Here is a 15,573-nt window from a genome sequence, read left to right on the forward strand (position 1 = left end):
TGGGGGGAGTTCTATAGAGATAATAATGAAACACTTAAAAAATTGTGTCATCAAGTTAGAGATAAGGGCAAAATAGTTTCTGCTGGGTATTGAGGGGGTGGGGGGAGAAGGAGGGGGTGGACTGGGTGGGTGATAAGGGAGGGGATGGAGGCATGGGGGAGAAATGACCCAAGCCTTGTATGCACATGTGAATAATAAAACAATTAAAAAAAAGAAAAAAAATTGTGTCATCACTGCACAGAGGAAAATACTGTATAGAAAAATGACAGTGAGTGTCAGTTGAAAAGTGATTCAGAAGAGTCAGATTCAAAATGTGAAGATATTCTGTTAGTGCTCTAGTCAATTACTGTTAATGTTTTCCTTCTTATATATGCATGTGGATGATATATAAATAAACTCTACCTATATGTCTATAAGAGTGCCATCAATTTGTAAAAAATTACAAGTAAATGGCTCATGCCTGTAATACCAGCTACTTGGAAAGCAGAGATTGGGAGAATTGCAGTTCGATGTCAATCTGCGCAAAAGACCCCTGTCTCAACAAAGATGGTGGTACTTGCCTGTAATCACAGATACACAGGAGGCTGTTTATAGGAAGATTGTCATTTAACACAGGTCTTGGACCAAACCATGAGACCTTATCTAAAAAATATTTAAACCAAAAAAAGGCTGGGGCCATGACTCAAGTGGTAGAGCACCTGCCTAATAAGTGCAAGGCCCTGAGTTCAAACCCCAGTATTGTAAACAAATAAATAAATAAATGTGGGAGAACTAATAAAACATTGTGTTATTTAATTGGCACCATTATTTCCTATTTAGCCATACCTAAAATTATATATCTTAACATTCTGTGGCATTTTATATTCAATGAAATGTATTTCCCTCTTGTATATGTAGAAGGATGTTTACTTCTACATATTAACATGTGGAGATGCTAATTACTAGCATGTTGAAGACTGAAATCCCTTTGTACAAGTAATATATACTAACAAAGATGCATTAGAAAGAAGTTTTAAGGCAGAAAATGGTTTACTTTCATATACATTTTAATACTCCTTTTTCCTATAAAACTTATCCTTTAAATGTCTTAACTTTGTATATCTAATACCAATTCATTTTATGATTTTGATAAAGATATGTAAAACAGGCTTATCTTAACTCTTAAAACTGCATTTTTGAAGCAAATATTTGCCGCCTTTAAGAATTATTTCTATTACAACCAACAGCAAGCATTATAATCAATCAACACTACTTGTCTCCTTAACTTATAGATCAGTCTCTTGATAGATTGGGAGCTTGAAATAAATTCTTTGGAATCATTTAAATGAGGCTATTAATACTTAGCAGAAATTTAAAAAAAGACACGTGATGGTTAGTTCTATGTCTCAACTTGTCTAGGCAGTGAAGTACCCAGATATTTGGTCAAACAGTTCTGGTATGAATCTAAGGGTGATTTGAATGAGACTAACATTTGAATTAGTTGACTGAGTAAAGCATATTTTCCTACCTAGTGTGTGTGGGTCCTCATGCCATCACTTGAAGGCCTGAAAAAAACTAAAGCTAAGACTCTTGTGAGTAAGAGGGGGCTTCTTCTCTTGCCTAGCTGCTTTTGCTGAGCACTTCTCTTTTTCCACATTTGATCTTGAACTAAAACATCCTTTTTTTGGGTCTCCAGCCTGCCAGCTTTTAAACTGGAACTACAGCTTGCTGGCTGCAAATCTTGGAACTTCCCAGTCTTCATAGTCCCCAGCCATTATGTGTGTATGTATGTACGCATGCATATCTATCTATCTATCATCTATCTATCTATCTATCATCTATATCTATCATCTATCTATTTATCTATCATCTATCTATCTATCTATCTATCTATCTACTTACCTTTCTATCATCTCTATCTACCTACTGGTTTTGTTTCTCTGGAGAACTCTGGACTCAACCTTAATAGTTCTTTTTAGAATCTTGCTTCTCAAAAAGTGTGGTCTTGGACCACCAGCAGATCACTTGGGAACTTAATAGTAACACAGACTCTCAGGCTCTGAGGTCCCAGCTCAGACCGACTGAATCAGAACCAGCATTTTGACAAGATCCCCAGGTGATTTGTATGCACATTACATTTGAGAAGTAATTCTTTAGAGTATTTTGAAGTCTTTGCCTATAATTTGTGTTACTAGAGTACAAAAGAACCTTATATTTTGACATTAATACTTCAGGAGAGACACACTAGGGAGATTGTAAAAAAGAGGGGTTTATTTTTGGTAGTTTTACATGTCATTTGAGGAATAATTGTGTAATGATAAGAAAAAAATTATTTTTGAAATTTATATTCCTAGAAAATTTTCATATTTACTGTTGTTGAAATAATAATATACCACAATGGATACTTGCTTATTCTTTTGCAATAACAAGAAGATTTCTGTAGTTTACATTATAAATAGACACGGATATCAGTATAAGCACCTCCAAACATTTTAACATTTATTTAGAGTGGATTACATAACTCTTATGATATACTGTGGCTAATAGTAACAACAATTCAATAATAATATTTCAGATTTTCTAATGCTAAGGGTAACATTTATAAAGCACTCTAAGCATGTTTACATATGTCAATAGCTCATGGATTGAACAAGCTTATATAATAGCTACAGAATATTTCTTTTGAAATACTTTTACAATTATTACTTATATTTCCACCTTTTTCAGTCAGAAAAATCAGCTTGAATTCAATCAGTAAATGTTTATTGACCCTGGATTAATAATTGTATTATTTTCAATTATTTTTAGAACCACTTCGGTTACTTTTGTTGTTGACTGAATTTTGCTCTTTTTTGTATTTTATATGACAAAGACATCAAGCACTGTTGCCTCTTTCCTTTTCAGCCCACTTGCCTCCTTTCTGAGTGCAATAGAGAAATTTCCAGAGGTGGCCCAGTTGACAGTCTCTGCTTCCTATTTTTTGAGGAAATAACTCTACTCAGTGATCATCTCCCCAAGTGGCTAGCTGTTGGGCAGAGATGAAGTTGCTACTGTATCTGGGTGACTAGGATAGGATTTAATTGTGAGAGAAACTGATATCCTATCAAAGTGAAATTTTATCTTGCCTGAGGGACATTTAGGCATGGGAGGTTAGCCAAGAGATGTCAAGAGAGTAGCTGATGCAGCTGAGACTGGATTTCAGTCCTAGACGATTGTGCTGCTGGTGCTTAGAGGAATGGGAGGGCTGTGGGTATTTGTCTCCTGGTTTAGCAAGACAGTATTTTACTCAGGACACAAGGAATAAGCTGCCAGCTTAGAATATTGCATTCTGATTTGTGGTATTTGGGAGAGTTTGGTAATGTAAGAAATGAAGAAATTACTTTTGGGTAGTTATTCCACTTCACAGATACATTTATACAATTTTTAGACAAAGTCTTATGAAGCAAGATGATTTGAGGGGTTTAGAGTTATCACTTTTATTAGATAAACCTTTAAAAAATATTGTAATAAATTGTGTGAACATATCCAATGACTTTTTTTTTTGCTGTACTGGGATTTGAACTCAGGGCCTACACCTTGAGCCCTTTTTTGGTGATGGGTTTTTTTGAGACAGGGTCTGATGGAACTATTTTCTGGGGCTGCCTTCAAACCATGATTCTCCTGATCTTTGCCTCCTGAATAGCTAGGAAATAGCTAGGATTGCAGGCGAGAGCCACCAGCACCCAGTTCCAATGACTTTTTAAGGGAAGATTTGCAATTCCCTGATGGATTAAAAAATTAATTTATAAATTTAGGATTGGGTCACCAATTAGACTGATTACTCAAACTTTATATTTCATTGTAAAATTAGTTAACAGTTCTCAAGGGTATAATGGAATTTTTAAGAGACTTTGTTTTTAAGAATGCAAAGCCAAAAAAGTAAGAGCAAGGGAGATAAGGAGAGTTGATACAGAAAAATATTCATTCAATGCATTATTAAACTAAATCAACTCTTTCATAGAGATTGCAAAGTTGCTAATTAATACTAAAATTTCAGCTTTTCAACACTTAGCAGTGCCATCACTTAGCTTCTATCATAACCGCTCCAGTTTCTCTTCTAATAGGTTTCTTCCTCTGCCTTTATATAAGCTGTTTGTCCTATCTCAACATAATAGAAAAAAACAACAAAATTCTGAAGTATCACTTTGCATTGCTTATTCCTTTCCTGCCAAAATTCTCTCTCTTTTTCTCTAAGGTCACTGCTGAATTCTTCCTTCTTAAAATATTTAATGTAAGTAAAAGCACCTGGCATAGAGTTGGCACTCAGATATTTGTGTCTTTTTCCTTTGTATGAACTCCAAGGGTTTGTTCTCAGAGTCCTCATCTTCTCTGATCTCTCCACAACACTTGATACCACTAACATCTACCCAAATGAATTTCTTTCTTCAGGTTTTCTATGTTACTGCTCTTCAGATTTCTGTCCTTTGCACTGATATTTGTTTCCATGTGTAAGTCACATACTACACTATCTCTTTGACCATGCTATCATGAGTTCTTTGATGACTTATCTTTTCATCCCACTCTTTTCCCTTGGATGAACTCATTCACAAGGCTCCAAACCATTCTCCAGGAAATGGAAAATCCCCAAATCTGTATTGAACCTACTAATCTAACCATGCTCCATTAAAAAATAAATTAATTAAATATTTCCACTTGAATGTCCCATGGTTAGCTCAAAACTGATATTTTTCAATTCAAATTAATCATATTTTACTCCAAACCAGCTCCATTAATTTAAGTCTGATCTGCTCATGGCATCATTATTATTCTTATCATTCAGGTGGTAATCTTTGGAGTTAAGACGACTAATACAGGCTTGGTCAAGTTTTTCTTAGGAAATGGCTGTAGTTAATATTTGATCATTTCCATTATGTAATTTCTGTACCCAACATCAATATTACTGTCTGTTTCTCAGATCTTTGTTAAATCACAACGATACTTGATAAATTGGGAATACCTTTCAGTTTTTTGTTTTTTATTTTTTTTTGTGGTCCTGGGGCTTGAACTTGGAGCCTGTACCTTGAGCCACTCCACAGCACTTTGTTTTTGAAACAGGGTCTCACAAACTATTTGCCCAGGCTGGCTTCGAAACGCAATCCTCCTGATCTCTGCCTCCTGAGTAGCTAGGATTACAGATGTGAGCCACTGGCACCCGGCTACCTTTCAGTTTTTAAAATTTGTGTATAGCAGGATATCATCAGAGTTTACTTCTTTCAAGAGAGGTGCTAAAACTTTGTCTTAAAATGACAAAGGTATCATCAACCTTTATTTTCTCTCAAAGATATAGATATTCTTCCATAGCAGGGTAAATCTACCTTTGATTGACAGAAGTTTTCCTTCTACACACACAGGTAAAAACTTTGTGTTTGGCAAATATGGACTGAAAAACTGCCTAACATTCTGGGGAGAGAGAGGAAAAGTGCCTGATATTTAACTAATCCAGACTCCAGAGAGCTGAGGAATAAGAGTTACACTTTTGAGAACTCAAGTATGAGTTCTTTTTTCCCACTGAGAGAATGGGCTCCTGCTTCCTTGCCGAAACACAGTGGGCTATGCCAACTCATTTCAGCAGTGGATTGGTAGTGACTGAATCTGCAGAACCCAAGCTTCTCAGTGCCAACACATAGCAACAAGTCATGCACAAGAATCCAATGTTCTCTGTGGTTAGAGAATGGGTTGATTGGGCTATGCAAACCCTGAAGGTTTTGGTCAATGGAAAGAGAGTTCTAAAGATTTATGACTGATAAGAGAATTAAGGATGTAAGATATTATTGGGATAAGAGACAATTGTATTTTTGCATTTTGACTTTTTAGGGCATTTTATACCAGCTTCATTTGCAAACATGCTACAGTTTAACTTGCTTGCTCAGAGTAGTCTCAGTTTACACCTGTTTTCCTGATGCAATTTAGAAGTAGTTTTCTTTCACCCTCAGAGATGTCCTAGTTTAGATGATGTGTTATGTGTTTGTACTTCCCCAAAACCTCTAATTCTGGGGTCTTGGGTTGATGAGGGGCCTCTTACTTCATACAAAAAGTCAAATTTTGAGACTTTTGTTCTCAGATAAAAAAAAAACCTAACAAAACACAACACAAAAATTGCTATGTTAAGTAGGCTTGACCAATCAACTGCCCAACAGGGACAGGAGGCTTCCTCTAACATGCATTTTTATGAAGGAGAGAAAGGCGATATAGGGGCTTCCCCCACCCTTTTCTTCTTCCCACACTGAGTAAGATGTGAACAGTCTACACTGGTGTGCTTATTCCACATAAATAAGAACAGGACAGTCCTGTAGTGAAAGAGCAGCCAGAGTGATCATGCTTTTGAGGAACAGAATCCAGGTCCACACGCTAGACATAGCTAAATGAATCTCAGACTCTGACCAGAGCAGTGACTTCATCAACTTCTCCTTTTAGGATAAAGGAACTTGCATGGACAACTCCCAAAATATATGGTGTGACTTCTTTAGATTATAGCTTTCTAATCGGGGTTTTTGTGCACACATATCTCTCTCTAATACGTGTTACACTTGTCACTGCAAACACAACACTGAATTCTGTTGAATCCCATTACTGTCCTGGACTTTGCGTATGATTTTAGTTTCATATTATTTGTCCTTTCAGCTCCAGATCAAACATTACTTCCTCCATACCAATACAGTCTCAAATGTAATACATACATGAATGATTTTCTGATCTGGTAAAAAAATGAAGATTCTTATTTATGGGTCTTGGTTGGGACCTGAGATTCCATATTTACAATCAGCTTCCAGGTAATGCATTACCACTGGTTCTCCAGACCACATGTTGAGTGTCAAGTTTCTGTAAGACCTAGTTAAAATTCTCTAACTCAGTTTAACTCTCTGCCTCAGGTCACTCCAAGGTAATAGCTGCAAAATTGCCTTTGGGCTATCTCAAGGACAGCTGACTCATTTTGATGCTTGCATTTTCTATGGTAGTACTGCTTGTTTCATTATCATATGCTGTAATCCCAGAAACTATTTTTAGTATAGGCATGGTTCTCTGTAACCTTTACAATTTATATGGTGGGGTTACATTGCCTTGTACATAGTAGGTCCATAATAAATATTCTGACTGATAAATTACTCTTAAGGAATGCCTTCTGATTAGTATATGAGAACGCCTGAGGTACATTTAAATTTGTATCTGGGCAACAAGAAAATTTTAAGCAAATTATAAATATTTTGAAGAAAATGCTTATTTGAATTATTAAATTATAATTCTAAGAGAGAGCAAAGGTTTTGCAACATTAAAACTATTATAAATCCAAATAGGATTTATGAATCAGGTTAGAGAAAATATGTATTATTGCTTTGATTATAGTGTGCTTTAAAATTCACAAGTCACAAAGTTATTGGTTATAATGATCATATATATGATATATATATACTATCATATATAATGATTTCCAAACTTATATGAAATTGATTTATTGGACATTAACAGAATTAACTGTTATGGGTAGATGACAGCTTCATAGAGAATTCTTATTAAGGAGTTTAGAAGATTTCAAAATATAGACAATCTACAGAAATAACATGCTGTAAATGCTCTTCAGAACTTTGAAACAGAGTTGGAAACCTCCCACAGACATCAGGATGTAACAGCCTGTAGAAAGGCTGGTGAAACTTTTAGGGAAAAAAGGAATAAAAATGGTCCTAAATCTTAACTACAGACTTTGGGTCTCAGTTTTCAAATGAATATATTGATTGGGTCACTTATTAAAACTCTCAAAGGAAGTCTTATTCTACTGAGTAAATTATATATTTATATTATGCTATATATATGTGCATGTATATAATATATATTTCAAAATATGTGCTTTATCAAGAGTTTTTCCTGCTGTCAGTGGAACAAATGTTATCTCTGCAATAACTTTAACCTTTCCACATGAAAATCTCATTACTTCTTAAGAATCTCATAGTTCAGGAAGAATTGGAAGGAAGATATATTTTCTCATCTCTACCTCATTCTCTATGAGATTTTTATTCAATTTTGCTTTATTTTAAATCAACGAAACATTCTTTAAGCATTCTTCACTCATATCCTATTTGGTTGGGTTGGCAAAAAGAGATGGTTCTTATGCAGATATTTCTAGAGATACTGGTACAATTTTCTTGTACAGAATATAATCATTGATCTTCACCAGCAGTGGCAGTCGTCATTCTAACTGGATACTGTGTACAGTTAAAGGTGGGAGGACTTAAGTAAGCTTTGATTCTCAGATTGATAACTGGTATGAACACAGAACAAAGTTGTTTAACAGAAGTAGTTAGGGGCCCCTTTTTAGTAAGACTCTTGATACAGTTGGGAACTAAAATGCCTTCATAAATGCTCATGACTTCAACAAGTTTATAAATTACTAGGAAACCCTTGTAGTCTGCAAAACATCCAGGAGACAGACATTAGCATTTCACATCTGCTTGCCTATGACAGTTATTACAGGAGCTGAGCTACGGCTCTGCATTTTATATCACATGATTCAGTCCCTCTCCATCGTTTCAGTATCTCAGACTGCAAATTGTGGCTTGAGTCAATGCTTATGTAGCAGAATTATACAGCGAATAAAATGTCAGAGGTTTCAAAATGAAGTATCATGATTTGTTGTAAAGAGAGTTGATGGTCCTAATTAAGCTGAATAATATACTCTCTTTAATAAACAGATAATGTAGGAGCAATTTTTAGAAAAGGAAATCACATTAACACCCACAAATACACACATTCTCACATACGTATGTACATACTTTTTTTGCAATGTAGATGCCAATAAGGAAGAATTTAAACAGTGGATTTTAATAAAGCATATATAAATTGAGAAATGTGATTGTTGATTGTCATCAAACATGTAGACTGAACCCTCCAGTGTATATTTCACTTAATTAGAAACTCTGAGACTTAAAAGGTTTTTTTCATGTAATAACTGGGACAGTGCAAATTAAAATATATAACACACATATGTACCACATAAAATGTATTGGGATGCTTGAGTGTTTGGAGATTGCATGCGGTGATAAATAGCTTTGGATTAGATGAGGTTGTGGCAAAAATGCTGTGTTCATGCTATTTATAACTAGTTATTTTGCCTAAGGGCTGTGCCTGCTATTTGTTCATATCCACATACTATGTTTGATTTTTTATGATACAACTCCCAACAGCTATGGTTAAGTGGCATTCTGTGAGTGAGAAAATCAATAAGTTGGGTTGTGCTATATTTTAAATTTCTTAAGGCACCTTCCAAAAGCTTTAGAAGACCCTTATAACCCATAGATAGAAACTAATGCAATTCCTTCCCAAACTGACCCTAACCAAACCTTGGCATGAGAAAAAAAAAAACAAAACACAGTGCTGCCAACATGTCAGATGGAAGAAAAAAAATGAGTTAAATTTCACTAATGCCTATCTACCTCTAGTTACTGCAAGGGTTCAGGGCTCTTCCTTTTCTTCTTTTCCATATTACTTCTAGTTTAGTACTTGGAATTTTTAATACCTATTAAACTGGTTTGTCCTTAGGGGGGACCTAGGCCAAACTCTCATGTATATGGACTTTTCACATTTTCAAGTAGACTTTCTACACAGCTAAATCACTAAGGGGTGACGCTAGTTTTCCATTCATGACACCTTATACTTATTGAGTGTTCTTTGAGAATGTGGCCTGTGTCCACTGGTGGGATCATTCAGTGTGAAATTCCTCCCCCTACAAATGGAGCTACTCCAACAGGAGTTCCCATACCTGATTCTTAAAATAAAAGGAAACATTCTTCTCTTGGTTTCTCTATCTAGCAGGCACCTCTTGAATCTTGATTTGCACTGTTGGTGTGTGGCAAGAAGTGATGAACCTTTTCTAACATCTTTTCTCTATATCTTTGGGTATGTGAAAAAATCACTCTCTATTTCATTTTATTTTTATGATAATTCTTCTATTGTTGCTTGTTTTCCTTAAAAGATAAAAAAATCTGTATAAGTAAGAATTGACCAGCTAGCAGAAATCTAAATTTTCTTTTTCTCCCCACCATGAGAAAATCAGGATTGTTCCAACAGAAACAGGGCAGTTGGCTTGAAGAAATTGAATATACTCAGCTTATTTTAATTCTATTTTTGGTGGGCATTTCTGGAAATATGTTCATAGGGGGATTACAAGTCATAAACTTAAATCAGGTGCCAATTTCCTCTAATTTCATGATTTGGTTCTGATGTGGGGCTTGAGATGATTGAAGGGGTATTTGGACTGTAGCAGGGATTAGTGTGATGAAACTCCATATAAAATTTATCATAAGTAAGAACATTTTTTCCACCCCACTTCTCCCCATTCACAATACAGAACAGGTGCAGGGCCTGGGTTGAGGTTTATTTGGGGTAGGTTTACTTTACCTCCTCTTTCTATACTGTCAATGTAAGAATATGCCTGTGGTATGTACCGGAAGGTCAAGAACACTTTTATGGATCAGAAAATCTGATCCATCATTTAATTTAATCTGGATACACTGTGGTTTCAAAGGTTGTGTACACTGTACAATGTCCAGAAGCTTGTAATTCTGTCATAGCTCAAAATACAGAGAAGTATAAACCAGTGATGTTCATTCATCTGAGTACTTATGAGTTCATTTAACTGCTTATGGCTCTTAGACTTGTCCTTATGAAGATTCTTGATGTTGCTTCTCTCTAGACCAACAATACATGACTTTATGAAGGCTTTGGGGGAGAGAGAGAGAGAGAGGGAGAGAGAGAGATGTGAATCTGAGCACTGATGAGCACAGACATGCAGGAATCACAGCTGGTCAGTCATGCTAATTTTCTTCTAGGTTACCAAGGCTATCAACAAAGATGAGCAGGAATAGCCTGGAAATCAATTTGCAGAATGTTAAAAAGGTCACCATGGTCCAAAGTAGTACACTGCGTTACTTGGAATGTATGATGTGCTGAAACATGCATGCCACATCTCTAATGATGACAATCTGATACAAGAGAGGAACAGGTTGCCAACCACTGCTATTGGTTTTAGAATAGATTGAAACCAGTTCCTAGCACCCTCATTTTAAGCTCATCTTATCTGTGCCTTTGGGTAACTTATGTTGTAGCATTTTAAAAAATCTATTTTTCTTTAAGCCTTCTACTTTACAAAAATTCAAACTTGCAGAAGAGTCAAATTCTATTGCAGTTCATCTTCATTTACCTGTATATACCTCTTGTTGCATTTTTTCACATTTGCATCCCCTCTCCAAATACATGTATAAATGGATACAATGTACATATATATGTAAATATACTCTTGTTCTGCTATAAAAATTTATTTACTTTTTGTATCCATTCCAGTGTAAGTTCAGCTGAAATCTCCTAAGAAGGATTTCTCTTTTATAACTTCACTGCTATTTTCAAAGTCAGGTACTAATCTATTCTTAAGAGTCCTCTGATTGGAAGATTTAACTTTCCATTATTTCCAAGGAGTCCAACTCCATAATGAAACAGTCCCTGCTGTCTGTCTATAGCTGGTACCCTGCAAATGAAGGCCCACTTGCCACTTACAGCTACCTCCTTCCCTATTATTCTTACCTGCTCTTTCTTTTCATCATCTTTATCACTTTTTGTTCTCTTTTACAGTATCCCCTTGCAATTGATATTCTTAAAGGCCACTTCCAGCAAGCTCTCTGTTCACCTAAGCAACTTAATTACATTTCTGGGAGCTGCCTTGCTTATTTAAGTGGATCTAGCTAAAAAAAGAAATCTAGATGATATTTTGCAGTTTAGTGATGACTATTATTTCCTCTAGCTTTGGTAGAAGGAGACTTCATTCAAACTTTAAGACATTCTAGAGTTAGTAGTTCAGCAGCTGATGTAGTAATTAACATCATGGCTATTTGAAAAAGTACAGGCAAACACATGCTGCTAGATCACTCGTAGAAAGCCTTTTCTCTTGTCAGCAACTTAGCACCTGATGTTTTGGCTGGAAACTCAGAGTTCTTTCAGGATCCTATCCCTGGTGCTCAAATCTATTAAAGCAGAGAAATTCCATCGATTCCAAAGAAGTCTCAGGAAGAAAATGCAGTTTAGCAGTCCATTTCAGAACTTTTCAAAAGCAATTGCAAGTAGAGGCAGGATCTCATACTATAAGAAAAGAGCTTATCCCCAAAAGATCCAACTTCAAGGATCCAGGTTAGTAGCCTGAAATCAATTCAAGGAGCTAAAAGGATGAAAGGCGATTTCATGGTCTGGGTGTCTTCTTTTGAGTGCTCTTGTTAGAAGTTTTCTTTGGCTGTCTGACTAGAGGCAATGATTAGTGACACAGTGCTTGCTCTCTGTGATCTGGACTTCTATGCTTGTTCCCCTGGAATGAAGCCCAGGCTGTGGGAACCAAGGGTCCTCTTAACATTAGTAGGTCTGGACAGACAGAGTTTAAAAAGCCTCAATCACACCAAATCATCAGGAAGAACAGCAATTGCTTTTTGAAAATAAGTATTTTTTTCTGTCTTAGAATAATAAATAAGAAGTAGAGTAACTTCTTTGGAAGAGATTGTGCTCAGGGGTATAGCCAGAAAGGGCAAATTTGATTAGCTCTTTTCTCATGCCTTGGATCTGGTGGCTTGGTTTGAGAAGAGAGGGTTCGTCTCTCTTCCTGTTGTTTCCTTGGAATCAAGTGCAGCATAGGAGCTCTTTAAAGCCATATCCATGGCTAAGGTACCCTGAGCTTTTAGTTCTGAATGTCAACATTTTCTCCCACCAAGCAAGTCAGAATGAGAAAGCTCTATATCACACACACACAAAACTATTCATTTTAGGGAATTATGCATAAGAGTTTTCTTCTAATAAGCTGTTTTCTTGTTGGAGCCACAGACAACACATTGGATTTATGTTGGGATCAAATGCCTTTAAAAACAAACCAGTTCTTAAAATATGTAATATTTTAAACTGCATGGCCTGGCACTTAATGGGCCAATGGTTCTGACTGTGGTTCCGGAATTATAGCATCAGCAGCTTCTGGAAACATCAGGAATGACTATTAGAACCTCTGTATTAGAACTTTGAGAAATATTTGCTGAACATAATGCTGGTTTCTCAGTTCTGAAGGAGAATAATGTCACTAACTGTATGTGGTAAGGTTGAAATTCTTAAATTTTCTGTGTATCATAATCATCAGGAGGATTTGTTACAATCAGATTTCTGGCCCTACCATGAAACTTTCTCATCAGGTGGGTGGACCGGGAGTGAGAATGGGCATCTCTAGCAAAGTTTCCAGGAGATGCTGGTAAGGCTGTCCTGGGGACTCACTTTGAGAAGCATTGGTCTAAGACAACAGTTTTCAACCCAGGCTCAACATTAGAATCATCTGGGGTTAATTTTAAATATAGTGAGTACTAGGCTTAATCCAACCCAAATAAATCGAATCTCTGCAGGTGGTTGTGGCTATGCAAGCCTTTAAAATTTCCCAGGTGTAGGGCTGGTGGAGTGGCTCAAGCTGTAAGAGCCCTGCTAGCAAGCACGAGGCCTTGAGTTTAAACCCTAGTTCCACCAAAAACAAAAAATTAAAAATTCCCAGGTAATTCTAATCAGTAGCCAGTTGTGAATTCTATCAAAGAAGTGGTCTTCACCTGGTTTCCCAAGATAATCACCAGGCAGGGTTTAAAACCTTGATGCCTACATCTCAAATCCCAGAGAGTCAGATATAATTGGTTTGAGGTGCAACCTGGGATTTTTGAGCATTCCCTAAGTGGTTCTAATATGCATTTGATGTTAAAACTACTGCCTTAAATAATACCTTGCAACTGTAAGAATGTTGTGTGTTCCTATAATCTTATGTAAAGGATACAGCATTCAAGGAAAACAAAATTCCTACATTGATTTATTCTGTAGTCGTTATACAGGTTCCAAGTTTATATTGAATGGACTTCAATAGCTATAGGTTGGTATATTTATAATAAAGTTTGAATTAATGCTTTATCCTAAGTGACCATAAAATCTATTTATTTTCAAACAAACTCTCTTTTGTTTAGTTAGATAGGTAGATGATCAATAGATAGATAAATAGGAAAAATATTCAAAGGGAACATGAGTAATTTTATTTATTATACTTTTAGTTTATTCACACATTTTTCATCCCAATTAATGCTGATTGCTGTTACAATAAAAATGTAGCAAAAACAGAACTATAGACAGGCAAAAAACTCTGGCCCCTCTCCACAGCAGATGCATTCTTGCTTGGTTTGCTTGACTGGTTTACAAATTTACACAGTATTCACAGTCTGGTTCATAGGTAGAGCAAGACTGTCCAGAAATGACAGCCTGAGAAACTCCTACGAAAGCCTGTGAAGACTGCACATCAGTGGACCATTAGGTCAGGGAAACATCAATGGTACTTCAGAGGCTCCCACCCTATGCTGTGAGGCAAGCCCCTTGGGAGTAAGGATGGTGGGTTCCAGTGATATTTATTCAGGCACTGAAACACTCCTGAATATTAACAGCTTTCACATCAAACTTCTTTATACCTGTGGAAAGCTGCCTTTTGGGTGTTTATCATAAAGTCTATTGCTCCCCTTTTAGCTCTACAATAACCTGTAAATAGCTCTGTGGTATTGACCAAGGTACCTAACATTTCCAGGCCTTAAATTTTTTACATGTAATATAATATTTATTTTGCAAGTCTGTTTGGAGGACTAGATGAGGCAACATGCAAAGCATTTAACCCGGGACCTGATACATTCTAGGAGTTCAGAAATATTAAGCAGGGAGGAGGGCCAGAAAAGAAACAGACAGGCTGTGTTCTGAGGAGACAGGGGGAAGGGATAGCAAAGCAGACGGATAACACTTAAAGAATTGAAACATGAAGGTCACGTAGCACTGGGGAAATAAGATAGCCAATGAAGTCACATGCAGCCACAGGTGGGTTGAGCTTTGCTTTTTTGCTTCTGTAACCTGCTTACAAGGGTATATAAGGTGAGGCCTCTTTGTTCTTGGGGCTCAGCCTTTGGACACATGAGGCTGCTTCCTGCTAATCTGCCTCAGTGTCCTGTATCTCAGCTTATAATTTCCCACAACAATATCAATGCTCTTTTTATCCCTCTGTCCTTTCTAATATTATTATAAGTTGTGTCTTTTATAATCATCATAGTCAGCAATAACCAAAAACATTGTCTTCCTTCCCTTCCTTTTCTGGTTCTTTCTCTTTCCTCTCCTTCCTACCCACTTCAGTATTTACTGACCTAGTGCAATGTTTCATCCACTTGGGGACACAGATTAAAAAAAGAGCTATCATCCTTGTCCTTAGTGCCCATAATCTGTGAAACAAACATGCAATTATTATACCTAAAGCATGAGTAGTGGGTACAGATGAAGCAAAGAAGAGCAGCACTTAAACTCAGATGTGGGGTCTGGGAGTGTATGGGGAGGATTCTGAAGGACTTTACTCTTTGGGGCTGAGCAAAAGTTAGATGCAGTGGTGGTAGTGGGGGGAGGGGAAGACTTGCCGGTGGTAGCATGCTTGGCATAGAATAGCAAATGTAAAGAACGGGTGAGTGTGTGCTGTAGGAACAAGCATGACATAGGTTAATC

The 15,573-nt window shown here is 36.5% G+C and overlaps 1 non-coding gene across 1 annotated transcript; it reads right to left on the bottom strand.

The window, feature by feature from the left end:
- Positions 1 to 10,329: 10,329 nt before the first annotated feature.
- LOC141410624 (small nucleolar RNA SNORA51) lies at positions 10,330 to 10,460 on the bottom strand. The gene has a single exon (XR_012435459.1). It is a non-coding gene; the product is annotated as a small nucleolar RNA SNORA51 (small nucleolar RNA).
- Positions 10,461 to 15,573: the final 5,113 nt, after the last annotated feature.

The sequence above is a fragment of the Castor canadensis genome, chromosome 8 (genome assembly GCF_047511655.1).
Source record: "Castor canadensis chromosome 8, mCasCan1.hap1v2, whole genome shotgun sequence".
Classification (NCBI taxonomy): Eukaryota; Metazoa; Chordata; class Mammalia; order Rodentia; family Castoridae; genus Castor; species Castor canadensis.